This window comes from Macrobrachium nipponense, chromosome 14, assembly GCF_015104395.2.
Source record: "Macrobrachium nipponense isolate FS-2020 chromosome 14, ASM1510439v2, whole genome shotgun sequence".
NCBI classification, from domain to species: domain Eukaryota; kingdom Metazoa; phylum Arthropoda; class Malacostraca; order Decapoda; family Palaemonidae; genus Macrobrachium; species Macrobrachium nipponense.
The window spans coordinates 25,861,159-25,871,158 of record NC_087207.1 but is presented as its reverse complement, the minus strand read 5'-3'; the positions used below and the strand labels follow the sequence as shown (position 1 = coordinate 25,871,158).

General features: G+C 40.4%; 1 protein-coding gene across 11 annotated transcripts in view; it reads left to right on the top strand.

Annotated features, from left to right (window-relative positions):
* LOC135226418 (transient receptor potential channel pyrexia-like) overlaps positions 1 to 10,000 on the top strand; it is a 91,877-nt gene that overhangs the window by 65,390 nt on the left and 16,487 nt on the right. Inside the window, exon 1 of one of the 11 annotated variants that reach the window (XM_064265955.1) lies at positions 9,936 to 10,000. This exon is cut by the window's right edge and continues 399 nt beyond it. The exons of the other annotated variants lie outside the window; for them this stretch is intronic. The gene's annotated coding sequence lies outside the window, so the exon portion shown is untranslated. Of the gene's footprint in view, positions 1 to 9,935 lie in introns of those variants that run through there. 11 annotated transcript variants of the gene reach the window in all.

Genomic DNA, 10,000 nt, shown 5'->3' with positions numbered 1-10,000 from the left:
AATATGCAGCAATCCTAAATAATAATAATAATAATAATAATAATAATTAATAATAATAATAATTAATAATAAAGTAATAATAATAATAATAGGTTTTTTTTTCTAGCTGCTGTTCAGCACTACTAATCTTGTGGAGAGTCTTCTCTATCTTTCAGATGACGGTTTTCTCGTTGTTGCTTAGACTGGCAGCAACGCACCAAAGGGCATGGTAAAATTCGGTTGAGTCATTTTGGTTTATCAATGCTTATACAATTCTCTCTCTCTCTATCTCTCTCGCTCTCTCTCTCTCTCTCTCTCTCTCCAACGCTACGTTTCGTCCAGATCCATGGGACATTATCCAGAGAGAGAGAGAGAGAGAGAGAGAGAGAGAGAGAGAGAGAGAGAGAGAGAGAGAGAATTGTATAAGCAATAATAAACCAAAATGACTCAACCGAATTTTATCATGCCCTTTGGTGTGTTGCTCGCCAGTCTAAGCAACAACGAGAAAACCGTCATCTGAAAGGTAGAGAAGACTCTCCACAAGATTAGTAGTGCTGAAGCAGCAGCCATTTGTAACAAAACCTGTCCACGAGAGGGTCTCCTTCCGAAAATAATAATAATAATAATATTAAAAACACGACATTGCAGCTGACGGCCAAACGAAAATACAGAAAGCAAATATAACAGAAACCGTATAAAACATACATCGGAAAAATGAGAATAATAGGAACAACACAAAAAACAATAATTATTACAACAATAATAACAGCTGTGATAACAAACCAGCAACAATCTCTTTTACTAAAGCGTGCACGCTCGCGCATGCGTCATTAAGGCTGTTTTTGTAAACAACAAACAAAGGAACAAAAAAGAAGTGAAAACAAAGCAGTCAAACACGGCGCCCAAAAACAAAAGCTAAGGCCAGGAACCGTTCGAGTGACTTCCGTCGGAAGTGAGCTTTTGCGAACAGGATTTGAGGTACCTACGAAGCGTCGCCGCCCAGTTTGGTGCTCTCATGATGACCTCCTGCCTCCATTATTTTGGGAGTTGAATAAATCATTGTTCGATGCGGAAACGCAATTGGTTGTAGAGCAGACTGTAACAATGACTGATTGGTTGAATTGTGGTTTCTCGAGCCAGATTGCGTCCCATGGCCGCTCATATCAGACTTCTAAGGTCTCCAGCAAGTTTGCAGTTTGGTACGGAAACAACAGCTGATCGTAGCAGACTGTATCAATGACTGACTGGTTGAACTGCAATTTCTCAAGTCACATTGTGCCCCATTGCCGCTCAAATCAGACTAATAAGGTCGTCAGCAAGTTTCCAGTTGAATAGTTTGTTGTTTGTTTGTTTGTATGGTGTTTTGACGTTGCATGGAACCTGTGATTATTCAGCAACGGGACCAACGGCCTCACGTGACTTCCGAACCACGTCGAGAGTGAATTTCCATCACCAGAAATACACATATCTCGCCCCCTCAATGGAATGCTCGAGAATCGAACTCGCGGCCACCCAGGTTCCAGTTGGATAGTTGTGTCCCAGTGCCGTTCATACCAGACTTCAAAGGGCGTCTGCAAGTTTCCGGTGCTAATATTAGAAATGAGACATTGCTATCCCCTAGCTAACGTCTCCCCATATGGCAAAAGGAGATCATGTGCCAATGTCTTACGGCACTTCCTGGAGGTCACCCATCCAAGTACTGACTAGTTTTAGAAACGGTTCCCTCTCCGAATGCCAAGATGAGCAGGGTAACTACCCTCGTTCCAGGGTACCTATAGATTTGCCGAAGTCGGTGGCTTTCTTCACAAGATCTAATACATTGAAATTTTACAAGCTTGAGAAATAAAATTTGATGTATAAAAGGTTAAAGTTGTCAATACAATATTCAGGACTGATTTAATATTTCTCTGAAACTTACAGTTCCGGTTTTATCTGTTCAGTGTACTACATATAAATAAATACCTTACAAACGAAAATCATTTCTGGCGACGAAGACCTTACTCGTTGCGACGCCAGACTGCATGCAAAGAAAATCACTCAATCAACGAATACGCAGGTCAACTTTTCCTTCGTCTTTCGAAGACCAAAAATTCCTCCGCTAAAAAGAATAAAAGGAAGAAGAAGAAGCAGAGGAAGAAAAGGTGGATGTGCCTTTTCTGAGATACCGTGAACAGATTACCTAACTATGGTTAATGGTGGGTGAGAGAGTGAGAGAGTGAGTGAGTGGGTGAGAGAGAGAGAGAGGGGGAGTAGGGGGGAGGGTCCTGCGTACCTCCTTCCCAAAATGGAGTTGCTCTAAATAGGGCTTCGGAGGGGTCGGTTGTTGCTGCATCCATAGTGCGACTTTTAAAGCCCTCGCTCTCTCTCTCTCTCTCTCTCTCTCTCTCTCTCTCTCTCTCTCTCTCTCTCTCTACGGCCACATAGCTTGGTGTTAGCGAATCTAATTCACAACTGGATGTCCTGCGTTCGAATCTCGAACCGGACTAGGGGGGGACAGATGGGATTTTCCCTAAGAATCCAGAGTGTCTCTGTTGATCTATGAAGTGAATTAAATACCTAGTGGTTAGCTGACGTTAGGGGTCGTAGCTAGGGTGGAGGGAGAGAGAGAGAGAGAGAGAGTAGAAGTGTTCCACGCTCCGTCAAATTGTATACTATCAAAATAAGAGAAGATACTCAAATGAATATTCTTTTACACAGTTAATACAAAACAATTACACTTTGCTTATATGCAGTTTTAGCAACGAATATGAATTAGCCTCAGATGAAATGTTCATAAATAAAAAGGATGTTCCCAAACTATAAAACATTAACCAAAGAATCAAATAATTCTTAATAATATAATACTTAATCTTCTGAATGATAAAAATGCGTCACAACTATTATGGTCATCTTCCCTCAATCAGAAGTGAAGTTCACCACACGGCCATCAAAGAAGCTGAATTCCATAGAGACTAAAATCCGTAAACTTGCGACCCATCACAGTCAGCTGCCTGCCAGGTACACAATTCACTGCTTGAATCATCGAAGGCTGGATGACACCTCACGGAACATACCTGGTTCGGGTAACGAATCTTACAGATAAATCTAGCACCATAAGATCGCAAGGTTTCTCAAGGTTAAGTGACGATCCATAGAAGTAGACTTTTAATTGACCTCGATCTAATTATATTACTGACCTCGACCTAAATGCATAATCACATTCTCCATAAGAGTACAGCTTAGGGTTGCCCCTTTAAACAATTCATATTTATCAAACATGGCTGAAGTTAAAAAAGAAATTGGCAAATCATAAAAAAAATTACAGAAAGTTTTTTTCTTTTCTAGACAAGTTTCTGACACACATTTTTTTGATATTGTTATTAGTATTGAAACGTGTTTAGGTGAAATGGAATGGAATATAAAATCTATACCAAAGGCCAAGCACCGGGACCTATGAGGTCATTCAGCACTTCAAGGGGAACTAAGAGCAAGAAGGTTCTGAAGGTGTAACACGAAGAAAACCTCAAATCAGTTGCACTATGAAGCAATAGTTAGGAGAGAATGGAAAGTAAGATGGAAGAAAGAGAATATGGACGGAGGTACTGTGAAAGGAACGAAAGGGGTTGCAGTTAGGGGCCGAAGGCACGCCGCAAATAACCTAATTCAATAATGCCTGCAGTTTACCCCGTGAGGTGCACTGACGGCACTAGCCCCCCTACGGAGTACACTTATGCGTAACATAAACGTCAGTGGAATCTGACGTCATTATTTCCATATTATTTCATTCATAACTACTTCACTGAGGTTCTTCAGAAGGAACAAGACCACTAAATCGACCTAAAACCACAAGTAACCTGATTTCATGCACAGGCCACCCAAGACACTAAAACGATCAAATAACGCCCAAGTATTTCATTAGGTCCCCGAGTTCGTGCGTGTATGTGTGGGCATGCACGAGCCACCTGGCCCATGCAACAGATACCCACATACTCGGTCATGCAAGTCAATACGAGATCGGGAATGACCAAGGAATGTTCATGGCAGAGAGCAGCAGTCTCACCTGGTCAGTCCCAATGGACAGGTGCATAGCGGATCTGAGCCTCCGGCGTTGCGTGTCTACGCTCGCTAACACTTTTGGAGGCTGGCTGTTTGTTGCAGTCACGCACTGGAGGCTTGCCTGCTTGCGTGTGTGTCTGTAGAAGAACTGTTCCCATACAATTCAACGGTATGTGAAACAAGAGAAGCGATACGTTTATGTGAGGATGTCTATCCCCCTTTTCAAATGAATATTAAGCGACTTTGTTTTGGTTTATGGCAATTTTTGTCTTCATTGTACACTTTTTATTGATTCTAGGAGCTAATGTATGTATGTATGTATGTGTATGTATGTATATATATATATACTATATATATATATATATATATATATATATATATACTATATATAATTCCATTATACGCAACGGAATACTAAGGTCTTTGATCATTACAAAAATTATTCCAGCCGCCCTCTTCTCTCTCTCTCTCTCTCTCTCTATCATGATAGCTGCCGGAGAGAATAACATCTAAAGTAGTTATTATCCGTTGTTTTCTCTCCTCTCTCTTTCTTCTCTCTCTCTCTCTCTCTCTTCTCTCTCTCTCTATAATGATACCTGGAAAAGAAATAAAACATCACAAAGTAGTTATTATCCGTTGTTTTGATGTGTGACATAGCTTCTCGTCTCTACGTGACTGAGGGAATTCGCACAGAAAGAGAGAGAGATTATAATCATTACATATTCTCTCTCTCTCTCTCTCTCTCTCTCTCTCTCTCTCTCTCTCCTCAGAACCGGGTGTAATGTTATCCCTGTGGAGGGCACGTGGTCTCTGTTACGCAGGAGGCAGATGACAGCCTTGGGAGAGACAGAAGAAAAAGAAAAGCACTCATGCGCACATCCCCGAGACGTAAGAACGTCTTTCCTGAACTAAAAGCCCCAAAGATCTTAAAAAGTGACATAGGGGGAGTACAGTGCTCGAGGTGAAGACAAGGTGCCTATGTATATATGAATGTACACGTGCTCAAATATACACACACGTGTATGTATAGATATATATATAATACACACATATATATACATAGTATACACATACACATATAAAATATATACTGTGAGAGAGAGAGAGAGAGAGAGAGAGAGAGAGAGAGAGAGAGAGAGAGAGAGAGAGAGCATAAGTTCTCAAGAAAAAAACTGGTAGACAGCATAAGTGGCTGCTGAAGTAAATGTCGCATTGCATGATGGGACTGTTGAGCCAAGTTTCCATGAGGGAAGTGAAGTTTGGCTGAATGCAAGAAACACGGTGGAAGTGGGGGATAAAATTTTTTTGAGAAGCATGCGTATATATATATATAAAAAAAAAACTGTTGAAAGGGTCCAAAATGGAGTTACGATAAAATGAACACAATTGACACGGCTGGGAAAGAGTGGTTTAGATAATTCTGTAATCACGATACAGTGAAGAATACTGGTGGGTGGCGTAATATATGATAAAACACAGGACCTGACGCACTGCTGATGAGCCGTCTATATACTAGGTATACTATAAGGCTACTGATTGTTTGTTTGTTTGTATGATGTTTTTACGTTGCAAGGAACCAGTGGTTATTCAGCAACGGGACCAACGGCTTGACGTGACTTCCGAACCACGTCGAGAGTGAACTTTTATCACCAGAAATACACATATCTAACACCTCAATAGACTGCCCAAGAATCGAACTCGCGGCCACCGAGGTGGCAGGCCAAGACCATACCGATCACGCCACTGAGGTGCTATAATTTCCTGCACAAACCGCTCATCATGACTTCAAGATGAAGGAATAAAAGGCATCACTACAATAAGCCAAACCAATATCTGAAAAAGACTCCCCCCCCCCTTCTGAAGAACATCCTTAATCAGGTGCTATCAACTCTTTATCTGTAAAGGTCGACCGTAATCTCAATGAGTCACTATTTCAGAAATAGAAAACGTTTGCTCGCTTTATTTCTTTGTGTTAGACTCTTCGCTTTCTTATCTTGAACGTTTGTGTTGTCTTATCAAATCAAAATCAGAGCTAATGTGGAAGGCAATGAAGATTACCGGCATCTTGAAATCTCTGTCACAATATCTGTCAATAACCGGACTTAACCCTTTCAATTTCCTTGTTAAATGTTGAGGGGGCACGTATGTGTGAGGCGTCTCTCGGCGACACAGGGTATAGAGAGAGAGGACGGAACACAGGAGAGGAAGCGTCAGAAATAGATCAGGTTCACAGCGGAGGTTCGGTTCCTCCAACCACGAATACCACTATGAGTCGTTTCCTCTCCAGTTACGTACGTTGGTGGGGCCCGTGACGTTGACTAACACTAAGTTATTCACTGCCTCTCTCTCTCTCTCTCTCTCTCTCTCTCTCTTTTACCACATGCCGAAAATTACCAAGAAAATTGGAAGCTTTTGACATCCACTCTGGGATGTATGTTCCATATTATCTTGCATCTATCATTTCGGATTATCAGTTTCTCTGGCAATGCTGGGCTGGACCACTGAAATCTACGGGATCTTTACTCCAGATTTCAATATTTTATCTCTTGCTTTAAACCTATCTGTTGCTCATTTGTATTTCATTTGCTTACACTCTCTTACTTTCTGGGTTTCACTGTGGCCTATCGTCACTTATACAAGGCTGCTAAGGTATGTTGCAAGTTTAAGTACCGCTTGCTTGATTTTCCTCTGAACAGGCTGGGTTGTCGACCATAACCAGAACACTCCTACCTAGAGAGCAATTACATTTTATTTCCTTTTTCACAAATAATTCGATCCATAACTAAAAGCATAATTTGTTGATTTATTTCTGAATTTTTTGAAGATTTATATTACCCCACTATTCAATTTTGTTTGTATTGTGATTTTACGTTTCATAGAACCAGTGGTTATTCAGCAACGGGACCAACGGCTTTACGTGACTTCCGAACCACGTCGAGAGTGAACTTCTATCACCAGAAATACTACACATCTCTAACCCCTCAGTGGAATGCCCGAGAATCGAATTCGCGGCCACTGAGGACTATTCAATTGTTGATCAATCTTCTGTAACTTTTGGTATAATTAGAAATTAAAGCAGATACACCTATTGCAATATCTTCTCATTTTAAAGCACACTACCTAGGTCCTCGTACTACTGTAATTAATCGTAATCCTACGTGTACAATTAACCTGAAAATCTCCCGTATTATACATTTGCCTTTAGCATAAATTTCTGACTAAATACATTATCTCTCATTCCTTTTGTCGCTAAGGCTCTATTGCAAGTTTTTTTTTTTTCTGGACAAGGCAGATGCCATGCACTCAGTTCTGATTCTATGCCCGGATGTAGTTCGTATTGTTTGCTGGTCTTGACACGTTTCGCCTCGGAAAAACCAGCGGCGCCATCTCTCTCTCTCTCTCTCTCTGTTTTTCTATTTAAGACCGGTTCTTTACCTAAACGTATATATACATCTCTGAAACGTGTTTTAACGAGTTAGCTATTTCAGCACCCCGTCTTCTTTTTTCTTCTTTTTTTTGTGGAGGAAATCGCTAGATGTTGTCCAGAGGCTCAGTTGTAATACTTAAGATTTTCTCTCTTCTCTCCGTAGGAATCGACTGAAATTAAAGCAACGTTCTTTTCTCCAAAACGATTGTATGATCATTACCCCCAAAAGGAGAAACATTAATTTCTGATTCTCAGAAAACCAGGTTTCCGTTCGAATGTTTAAATTAATTTTCTTCCAAACATTACCCACTGCATAAAACCCTATCCCAGAATACTCCTTACAATAGGTAAGATTGTTTTCATGGCAACAAATCGTCAACTTTGACCGGATTTCTCCATGATCACGCCTGAGAAGATCGCCTAACCCAAACCTTTCCCAAGATTCATCAAATCCTGCGCAGCCGTTCTTGAGATATCCTACGCGCGTATACGCATGGCTGTAAACATTCAAATGTATTAGTTCCTAAATATGAATAATTGCTTTAGAACTAAGTGAGACGTTGCCGGTCCTCCGTAATTCAATATAGATCCTACAATTTCTATTTCAATGAGGGGAACTGGCGGTGAATATAGGCATTTGACATCACTGTAGCCAACGGCTGGCGAGCAACTGAACAATTTAACCAATCACGACTATAGTAGATTCACATCAACCGTACATTTGATGTCTAGGACAGTCCCTTACGACGCTCCTGATTGGCTGTTGATAAGCCAATCACAGGGCTGGAAACTCTCACTCTCGAGAGAGAGTTCACATGGGTAGGATATATGTTCCACCTCTCCTGAGGTATACGTCTTTCAGGAGAGGTGGAATATACATCCTGCCTATGTGAACTCTCGAGAGAGACTGAGAGTTTCCAGCCCTGTGATTGGCTTTTCAACAACCAATCAGGAGCGTCGTCAGGGACTGGCCTAGACATCAAATGCACCGTTGATGTGAATCTACGATAGCTTCAGTGATATAGGCTGCTGATATTTACCGTCAACTCCCAAAACGCAGACTATACCTTCACTAGTTACTTTAACTGCAGGTATTGTATAAATGGCCAGGGTAATATGTTTTCCCATTCGGCCCAAGATTAGCGTCACTTTGAGATAAAGGTGGATTTGGATTTGTAGACCTTTCTCCATATCGTCATATGTAAATATGTGGCCTACGTTGTTATCTGTCTTCTTAGATAGTTTGTCAAAGTTGTAAACATAGGTAAATGTGATGGGAGAGGCCTTACAAAGAATACTTATGGGCTATGGTACATAACTGCCGTTTTTGCATTATAATAATAATAACCGTAATCTTTAATATCAATAAATTTGTCGTTTGCATCGCAGTGTAATTAATAATAAAGATATAACTCCCCTAAAAAAGAAATATTAAATTTTTCACGAAATAAAGTTTAAAAACCTATCCTAAAAATATATATATAAAAAAACTTCAATTTTTTCACAATATAAAGATTTAGAAAAAACTATCATATATTAAAAAATCAGTTTTTCACAAAATAAAAGATTTAGAGATTTAGAAAAAAAGCCCTATCACAAGAAAATTAAAAACTTAAATTTTTAACAAAATAAAGATTCAGAATAATTCTATCATAAGTAAAGATAAAAAAAAAACCTATCATGAACATTTTCAAAGCAACGAAATGCCATTTCATCCTGTTTTGTGACTAAAAAGAGGTTTTGCCAAAACAGTCATTATTTTTCTATATAAGCATTTTCACGTTCTGGATTTCTTTCTCGCAACTCACGGTGCTGAGTAAGTGAATAGCAAGTCCTTCGAAAGGGAGACGTGACCACAAATCCAAATTTTGTATTTAGTCCATAAAGCGATTATCGTAACTCATCAAACATCTTATTCTCTCACTGAGGACGACCCGAGTGTCGTCAGAAACTGCTATTCAGATGCGCATCCCATAAATAAGACCCACAAACGTTTAAGTATTTTCAGAATACTTAAAAGATATCGTCGCTTTTCTCGCTCACAGTGTTCACGGGATCAGTCTTTTAATAGATACCTAATCATTCAGTTCCAATATTCGTATAAATATCGGTTGACAGATGGAGGGAGTGTGAAGACACTTCTAAGTAAAACAGGCAAAATGTTGATACCAACGCTTCCTTGAATCCTGTCTTTAAAAATGTCTTATTTTTTCGTCTTGGTTCGAATATTCGTATATAAATGTCGCCTGCTTGAACGAGGAAGCAGGAAGACATTTCTAAATATAACAGTCTAAAAGTTTACACCAACGTTTACCAGAATTATATTTTAAGAAGTGACTTATATTTCCTTCGTTCCTCTCACTCTGTACGGTGGAACCGAGTTCTCCTCCCTCCCTCTAGTGCCAAAGGAAGAAGGAGAACCCCCGACTTGGCAACACCACCCACCACCGCCGCCGCCGCGTCCGGTCTCTCTCAACAGTGGCCAACCCACACTCCCCCCACAGTTGGGTTTTGGCCACCTTTCCGAACACACTGCTTTCTTTGGGAGGTCCCTGGGCG